This window comes from Podarcis raffonei, chromosome 2 (genome assembly GCF_027172205.1).
Source record: "Podarcis raffonei isolate rPodRaf1 chromosome 2, rPodRaf1.pri, whole genome shotgun sequence".
Lineage (NCBI taxonomy): Eukaryota > Metazoa > Chordata > Lepidosauria > Squamata > Lacertidae > Podarcis > Podarcis raffonei.
Genome location: NC_070603.1, coordinates 125159558 through 125167519, shown reverse-complemented (window position 1 = coordinate 125167519; position 7962 = coordinate 125159558).

The window sequence follows — 7962 nt, the reverse complement described above, 5'->3', positions numbered from 1 at the left end:
CGGGTCACGTGGCCAGCGTGATGAAGCTGCAACTGGCGAACCAGCACCAGTGCCACACACGGAAACGCCGTTTACCTTCCCGCTATAAAGCGGTACCTATTTATCTACTTGCACTTAGGGGTGCTTTCGAACTGCTAGGTGGGCAGGAGCTGGGACCGAACGACAGAAGCTCACCCCACCGCGGGGATTCGAACCACCGACCTTACGATCAGCAAGTCCTAGGCACTGAGGTTTTACCCACAGCGCCACCCGCGTTCCAACTTTGGAATAATGGCTGTTAAAGCTAACGGATTTAGCTGAGATGGCAAAATTGACACATTCAATAAGAGAAAAGCCATTGTTAAGATTTGTTGAAGACCGGAAACCTCTCATAGAATTTTTGCGTGAAAAACAAAATGAAACAATGACATCTCGATTTGAGGTTTGAAGTTAATTTATTTATAGAAAGTGGCTTTATGGGGTTTTATTGTGAAATGGACGAAGTGATAATTGTTTTTATGTAACAAACAGCTGAAGAATCAGAAGTTCTTTACTTGTGGGGACTTCAGCATCCATGCCAAGGCAACTGCTTCTGGAGTGGCTCAGGACTTCATGGCTTCCACGATGACTATGGGGCTGTCCCAACATGTCACCGTCCCAATGCATGTGACAGGCCACACTCTGGACCTTTCCCCCCTCAAATGGGCAGGAAGAGGGTGAACTAAAAGTGAGGGACATTGACATCAGTCCATTGTCAAGTTCGGATCACTTCCTGTTGAGATTGAGGGTAACGGCACCTTTTACACTTGGCAGAGGCAGGAGACCTCTTTGGATGGTCAGTCTTTGGAAGCTGGTTGATTCAATAGGTTTCCAGATGGCTGCTGGGAGCGATAATCAAACAAAATCTGGAAGACACCATGTTAGGGCCCCCTGTTCTAGAATGGTAAACATTCAAAACACTTGGAGAAATGAAAAATCTTGGTTTAAGAGTGAGCATTTAAAAGAAGAACTGCGCCCTAGGTAGAAATGAGAAACAGGCTGACATGACCTCACCTTGTGTCTGTCCCAATGCTTCACCTTGGCACAAGACACAGTCACTTCCACTCCATCCACTGAAATCACTCTTAGGTCAGCACTCAGCAATTGGGGGGGGGGGTCCCTGGCTTGGTGTTGGAGGATCACATCCATGCAGAGATGGTCATTGGGCTGGATTGGGACTTCATCAGCCGATTACAACTCTGCTCTGAGATCTTCAGTGGTGGCTCCTTTGTTACTGAGCCAAGCTCAACGTTTCACTGAAGCTCCTAACAGCTTGGGAAGAGTTGACTGGAGGAATTGTCATCTTCCCTATATATTCACTCATCTGCTTTGGTTTGAAAAACTGGCACAATTGTTGGTGCCCAGGGCTTTTTTTAAAGAAAGAAAAGAAGGTGCTTGCACTCACCATGAAGTTGTTGGGGGTGGGGGGAGTACTGCACACCCTTGAGTACCCCCAGAAAAAAGCACTGCTGGTGCCACACAATGCTCATTCTGGACAGGGGGAAATGGATCCCTTCCTGTGTCAGCACCTACACTTTGCCACATTCCGCCTAATGACACACTCTCTGTATTCTTTTTGGTGCCTGGGAAAACAATTTTTATTGAGGGAAGTCTGTTTAGATGTGTAGAAGTTGACATGTTATTTAATCTATCTTTGGCTTAACTTTTTACTTAATTATATTTTGGATTTCCAAATACCGTATTTTTCACTCCATAGGACGCACCGGCCCATAGGACGCATCAAGTTTTTTTGGGGGGAAATAAAGGGAAAAAATTTTATTTCCCCCCCCAGGCGCTTGTGGTGCCGGCAGCGGGGAGAAGCGCTCTTCTCCCCGCCGCCCGCCTTGAGATCAGGTCAGGGGACAGCGGGAAGAGGCGCTGCGCCTCCCAGCTGTCCCCAGAGCTTGTGGGGCAGGCAGCGGGGAGAAGCGCTCTTCTCCCTGCCGCCCGCCTTGAGATCAGGTCCGGGGACAGCGGGGAGACGCGCTGCGCCTCCCAGCTGTCCCCGGAGCTTGTGGGGCAGGCAGCGGGGAGAAGCGCTCTTCTCCCCGCCGCCCGCCTTCAGACCAGGTCCGGGGACAGCGGGGAGATGCGCTGCGCCTCCCAGCTGTCCCCGGAGCTTGCAGGGCAGGCAGCGGGGAGAAGCGCTCTTCTCCCTGCCGCCTGCCTTCAGATCAGGTCCTGGGACAGCGGGGAGAGGCGCTGCGCCTCCCAGCTGTCCCTGGAGCTTGCAAGGCAGGCAGCGGGGAGAAGCGCTCTTCTCCCCGCCACCCGCCTTCAGATCAGGTCCGGGGACAGCGGGGAGACGCGCTGCGCCTCCCAGCTGTCCCCGGAGCTTGCGGGGCAGGCAGTGGGGAGAAGCGCTCTTCTCCCCGCCGCCCGCCTTCAGATCAGGTCCGGGGACAGCGGTGAGACGCGCTGCGCCTCCCAGCTGTCCCTGGAGCTTGCGGGGCAGGCAGCGGGGAGAAGCGCTCTTCTCCCCGCCGCCTGCCTTCAGATCAGGTCCTGGGACAGCGGGGAGACGCGCTGCGCCTCCCAGCTGTCCCTGGAGCTTGCAAGGCAGGCAGCGGGGAGAAGCGCTCTTCTCCCTGCCGCCCGCCCTCAGACCAGGTCCGGGGACAGCGGGGAGACGCGCTGCGCCTCCCAGCTGTCCCCAGAGCTTGCGGGGCAGGCAGCGGGGAGAAGCGCTCTTCTCCCCGCCGCCCGCCTTCAGATCAGGTCCGGGGACAGCGGGGAGACGCGCTGCGCCTCCCCGCTGTCCCTGGAGCTTGCGAGGCAGCCAGCGGGTAGAAGCGCTCTTCTCCCCGCCGCCCGCTTTCAGATCAGGTCCGGGGACAGCGGGGAGACGCGCTGCGCCTCCCCGCTGTCCCTGGAGCTTGCGAGGCAGCCAGCGGGGAGAAGCGCTCTTCTCCCCGCCGCCCGCCTTCAGATCAGGTCCGGGGACAGCGGGGAGACGCGCTGCGTCTCCCCACTGTCCCCGGATCTTGCGGGGCTGGCGGCGGGGTCTCCCCTCTCACTCTGCAGGCTTCAGCGAAAGCCTGCATTCGCCCTATAGGACGCACACACATTTCCCCTTCATTTTTGGAGGGGAAAAAGTGCGTCCTATAGAGCGAAAAATACGGTAGATCTTTTTTGTCTTATCTTTTCCCAATAAATTTATCATTATTCTTGTGGGGGTTTTTTGTACAAGAAAGTGGTACATGAATTTTGTTTTTTTAAAAAATAGATATTTAGGCCACATCGTGGAGGTGGATAAGGCTATAAACAGCCACTAGCCCTTATGAATATGACCCCCCTCCACTGTTTGAGGCAGGAAGACTCTGAGTGCCAGTTGTTGGGCATCACATGTAGGGAAAGGGCTGCTGCACTGACCCCCCTGCTAGTGGCCTTCCCTTTGGGGCAACTGGCTGTCCATTTTGAGAAGAGGATGCTGGACTTTATGGGCCCTTTGCCTGATCCAGCTTCAGGGCTCTTCTGATGTCAATCATGTTCAGCCAAACTCAACTTTCTCCCTCTTTGAACCTTGTCAGTCTCTTGAGTCAACATGTTTTTCTCCTGCTCTGCACCTGCTCCCAGAGGAGACCTTTCTTCCCCTTACTATTATCAGAACCACAGTGATCTATTCTTATCCCCCATGAACACCCTTTGAATGCTGCCTTTGGGAACAATAACACAAACATCACAATCAAGAGCAGCAGGAGGTTACTTACTCCACCGTGCCTGAGAAGTTAGGTATATAAAATATCATGTGTGCCACAGAGTCCTTGCAGTCAAGATATACGTCAGGTAAAAGGGTGTAGGGGATAAGTCCTTGTGTAGCTTAATCAGAACATAGGAAGCTGCTTTCTAGCTTAGTACTATCTACTGACTGGTGGCAGCTCTCCAAGTAGAGGACATCCTCAGCCCTAGGGGATAAGTCCTTGTGTAGCTTAATCAGAACATAGGAAGCTGCTTTCTAGCTTAGTACTATCTACTGACTGGTGGCAGCTCTCCAAGTAGAGGACATCCTCAGCCCTACCTGGAACAGTTGGGTGAGGTTGAACCTGGCACTTTTGGGTGCAAACAAGTGCTCTAGCACTCCGTTATATCATGTCCTCTTTGTCTCTGAAGCCAGAGCTGGACACATCTCTGCAAGAGTTTAGGCTTCTTCTGATTAGCTGGCTGTGGAGTTGAGAGGAACAATCAGAAAGGAAGTGTAGCCGGGGGATTCAGAATGGTAACACTGCTCTTGTTGCTCCCTCTTGTGACCTACGGGATGCAGCAGAAGGCAAAATGCTCACTGAATCTGATCAGGGATGTCAATTTTGCTGTGAATTTTTACAGGCCAGGAAACCATCTCATTGGTGGAATTGTATCTTCAAGATTCATTGGAGATCGTTTGCCCTTCACCTTCCACAGCACCCCCTTTAACAGGGTTCATGCGTGAGTAATGTATTGATGTGTTTCTGCTTCACTTCAGTTCGCCGGATGCACCTGGATCAGCCCCTCTGAGATGAAAGTGACTGAAGCTAGGGTTGGTCTCTGCTGGAGATCTATGGGATCCTGGAGGTCTTTGGGGGTGTGGCTGTTGCACGTTTTCTGTAGTTAACAAAATGAAATCTGCAAAAAACTTTGTGAAATCATTGCAGGAGATCTTGAGGTCCTCACAAGGCCCCAGTGGTGGAGGTGGTTCCATTACATTGCAACCCACCTAAAAGTGTCACCTGCTGCTGTTTTCTGCAGATGCAATGGAGGCGGGGAACAAGCTCGTGTAGTATTGTGTTTTATCACAACCAAATCTTGCTGCATCAGTTTAAGAATCTCCATAAGCTATTTTAGGGCTGTGGGGTTCAAATAAGTTCCAGCCTCCCCCCCTTCATTTTTGGATTGGCCATTTCATGCGCAGTTGAAGGAGCTCCATCTCCCTCAGTAGTTCTGGTACAGTCATACCTCCACTTACGTATCCCTTTGCTTATGTAAACTTCGGGATACATAAGCGGCAAACCCGGAAGTATACTTCTGGGTTTTTGCCATGCGTGCACGCACAGAAGCGCTCTACCAACACGTGCGCATGCGCAGAAGCAGTCCCTCCAGTTGCAGAAACCTCGGGATCTGACCAGAGCTCCGGAACGTATCCTGTCCTCAACCGGAGGTGCCACTGTATTTATGTTGCTCATAATTAAGCCTCTTCAAAATTAGGAGTAAAATAAGGCAGCAGGGAGGACATTTACCCAATTAGACATGATTTTTGTTTGCAGTTTAGTATTATAGATTATAACGGTTTTTTCTCCATTCTATCCTGCAAAGATACTGTGGACTATACCCTACTTACTGGGCTCCTTTCCCACTTGCTTTGATTTATACAAAAAAGTATGTGACTTTTAAATTCACTAAATCGAACATGACTATGTGGCGTTTTCTTTCTGCAGTTATGCAAATAAAAGGGGATGGCAAATTCTTAGCTTGTTGCTGGCAGTTCAGGATGTCAATCATAACCCCAGAATCCTACCCAACATCACCCTGGGCTACAACATCTATGAGACCCATTTTGATGAAAGAACAACTTCTGATGCTCTGACAGATCTGCTTGCTGGTGGGAGAATCAATATCCCAAACTACACCTGTGGAAGGCAGAAAAGGTTACTGGCTGTTCTTGAACGGGGTGAATCCGACATCTCCATGCACATTGCAAGCATGTTGGGCATCTACAAAATCCCACAAGTAAGAATGGGCTTCAAGTCAGGCACACCCCACATTTGCCATCTCATGAAACAACAAGTTTTGCTGATGTTAATATAACTATTCTAACAAATAAGATGAGCAAAATGATAGGAAGAAAGGGACATAATTCTAAATGTACAACTGCTTCAGTATAAATATCATTCAATATGCATTTAAGCACCAATAAATAACCAATCCCCCCCATAAATCTACAAATAATGTAATAAAAAGCCATGCTAAAGGTGAAATAATACTAGGAGGTGACTTCGAGAGCCAGTGTGGTGTAGTGGTTAAGAGCGGTAGTCTCGTAATCTGGGGAACCGGGTTCGCGTCTCCGCTCCTCCACATGCAGCTGCTGGGTGACCTTGGGCCAGTCACACTTCTTTGAAGTCTCTCAGCCCCACTCACCTCACAGAGTGTTTGTTGTGGGGGAGGAAGGGAAAGGAGAATGTTAGCCGCTTTGAGACTCCTTAAAGGGAGTGAAAGGCGGGATATCAAATCCAAACTACTCCTCCTCCTCCTCCTCCTCCTCCTCTTCTTCTTCTTCTTCTTCTTCTTCAATCAGCATGGGGACTTCAACATCCATGCTGATGCCACTCCCTCCTCACAGGCTCTGGACCTGGTGTCTTCCATGGCAACACTAGGGCTCTCCCAGTTTGTTTCGGGCCCCACACATCAAGCAGGCCACACGCTGGATTTGATCTTTGGCGCCGGTATAGATGTGATCATGTCTCCTTTGATGAAGGTGCCATGGTCTGATCACTACGCTCTGAAAGCCAGGATTGACTTTCCACCCCCACCCTGCTTAGGTGGCGAGCCGATTTGGGCTCGCCCGCAGAGGCTGATGGACCCTGATAGATTCCGTCAAGCCTTGTGGGACCTTTCTCCCCCTGGCGACTCATTGACTGAGCTTGTTGAGGGCTGGAATACCCAGCTCCTGGCAGCCATCGATGAGATCGCACCTAAGCGCCCTCTGCGACCCCGCAGAAACCGGGCTCCCTGGTTTACCGAGGAGCTTCGGAAAATGAAGCGGGATCTCAGACGGCTAGAGCGAGTATGGCGGGGTGCCCGTGACGGAGCCTCAAGAACATCTTATAGGGTTTTTATGAAAACCTATGAGATGGCAGTGAAGGCCGCTAAGAAGTCTTACTTCTCGGCCTCCATTGCATCCGCTAGCTCTCGCCCGGCGCAATTATTTAGTATAATTAGGTCTTTAACGTCCCTTGAAGGACAGCCAAATTTAAATAACAATCTGACACACAGCTGTGAGGCATTTGCGAGCTTTTTTGCGGAGAAGGTCCTGTTGCTCCGCCATGACCTTCCTGCCAATTTGGATACAATAAATGAACTGGAGGCCCCTCGACTGTCCTCGGGTCCAGTATTGGACCACTTTGACCAGATATCTCCAGCCGATGTGGACAGACTCCTCCAAGCTGGAAAGCCCACCACCTGTCCTCTTGACCCGTGCCCGTCATGGCTGATTAGAGCGTGTCCAGACGAGGTGTGGGCCCCCCTGGGGGATATCATCAATTTGTCCCTTGGCACCGGGATATTCCCAGGGGAACTGAAGGAGGCAGTGGTGCGTCCGCTCTTAAAGAAAACATCATTAGATCCCTTAGATCTATCCAATTACCGCCTGGTTTCGAATCTTCCATTCCTGGGTAAGGTGATTGAGAGAGCGGTTGCTGAACAGCTTGGTAGGTTTCTGGATGAAACATTGGCTCTCGATCCATTCCAGTCCGGCTTCCGCGCTGGTCATGGGACCGAGACGGCTCTGGTCGCCTTAACAGATGATCTCCGCAGGCAGCTGGATCGAGGCGGGTCGGGGCTGCTGATTCTTCTAGACCTGTCAGCAGCCTTCGACATGGTCGATCACGAACTCCTGGACCACCGCCTTGCCGACGTGGGAATCCAGGGCACAGTCCTCCAATGGCTGCGCTCGTTTCTCTCTGGTCGGGGACAGAGGGTGGCGCTTGGGGGGGAATTGTCATCGCGCCACTCCTTGGTGTGTGGAGTGCCTCAGGGTGCGATTCTCTCCCCAATGCTTTTTAACATCTTTATGCGCCCCCTCACCCAGCTTGTCCGGAGTTTTGGGCTGGGTTGCCATCAGTATGCCGATGACACCCAACTCTATCTGTTGATGGATGGCCATCCTGACTCGGCCCCAGACACACTGACCAGATGTCTGGAAGCTGTGGCTGGATGGTTACGTGGGAGCCAGTTGAAGTTAAATCCTTCGAAGAC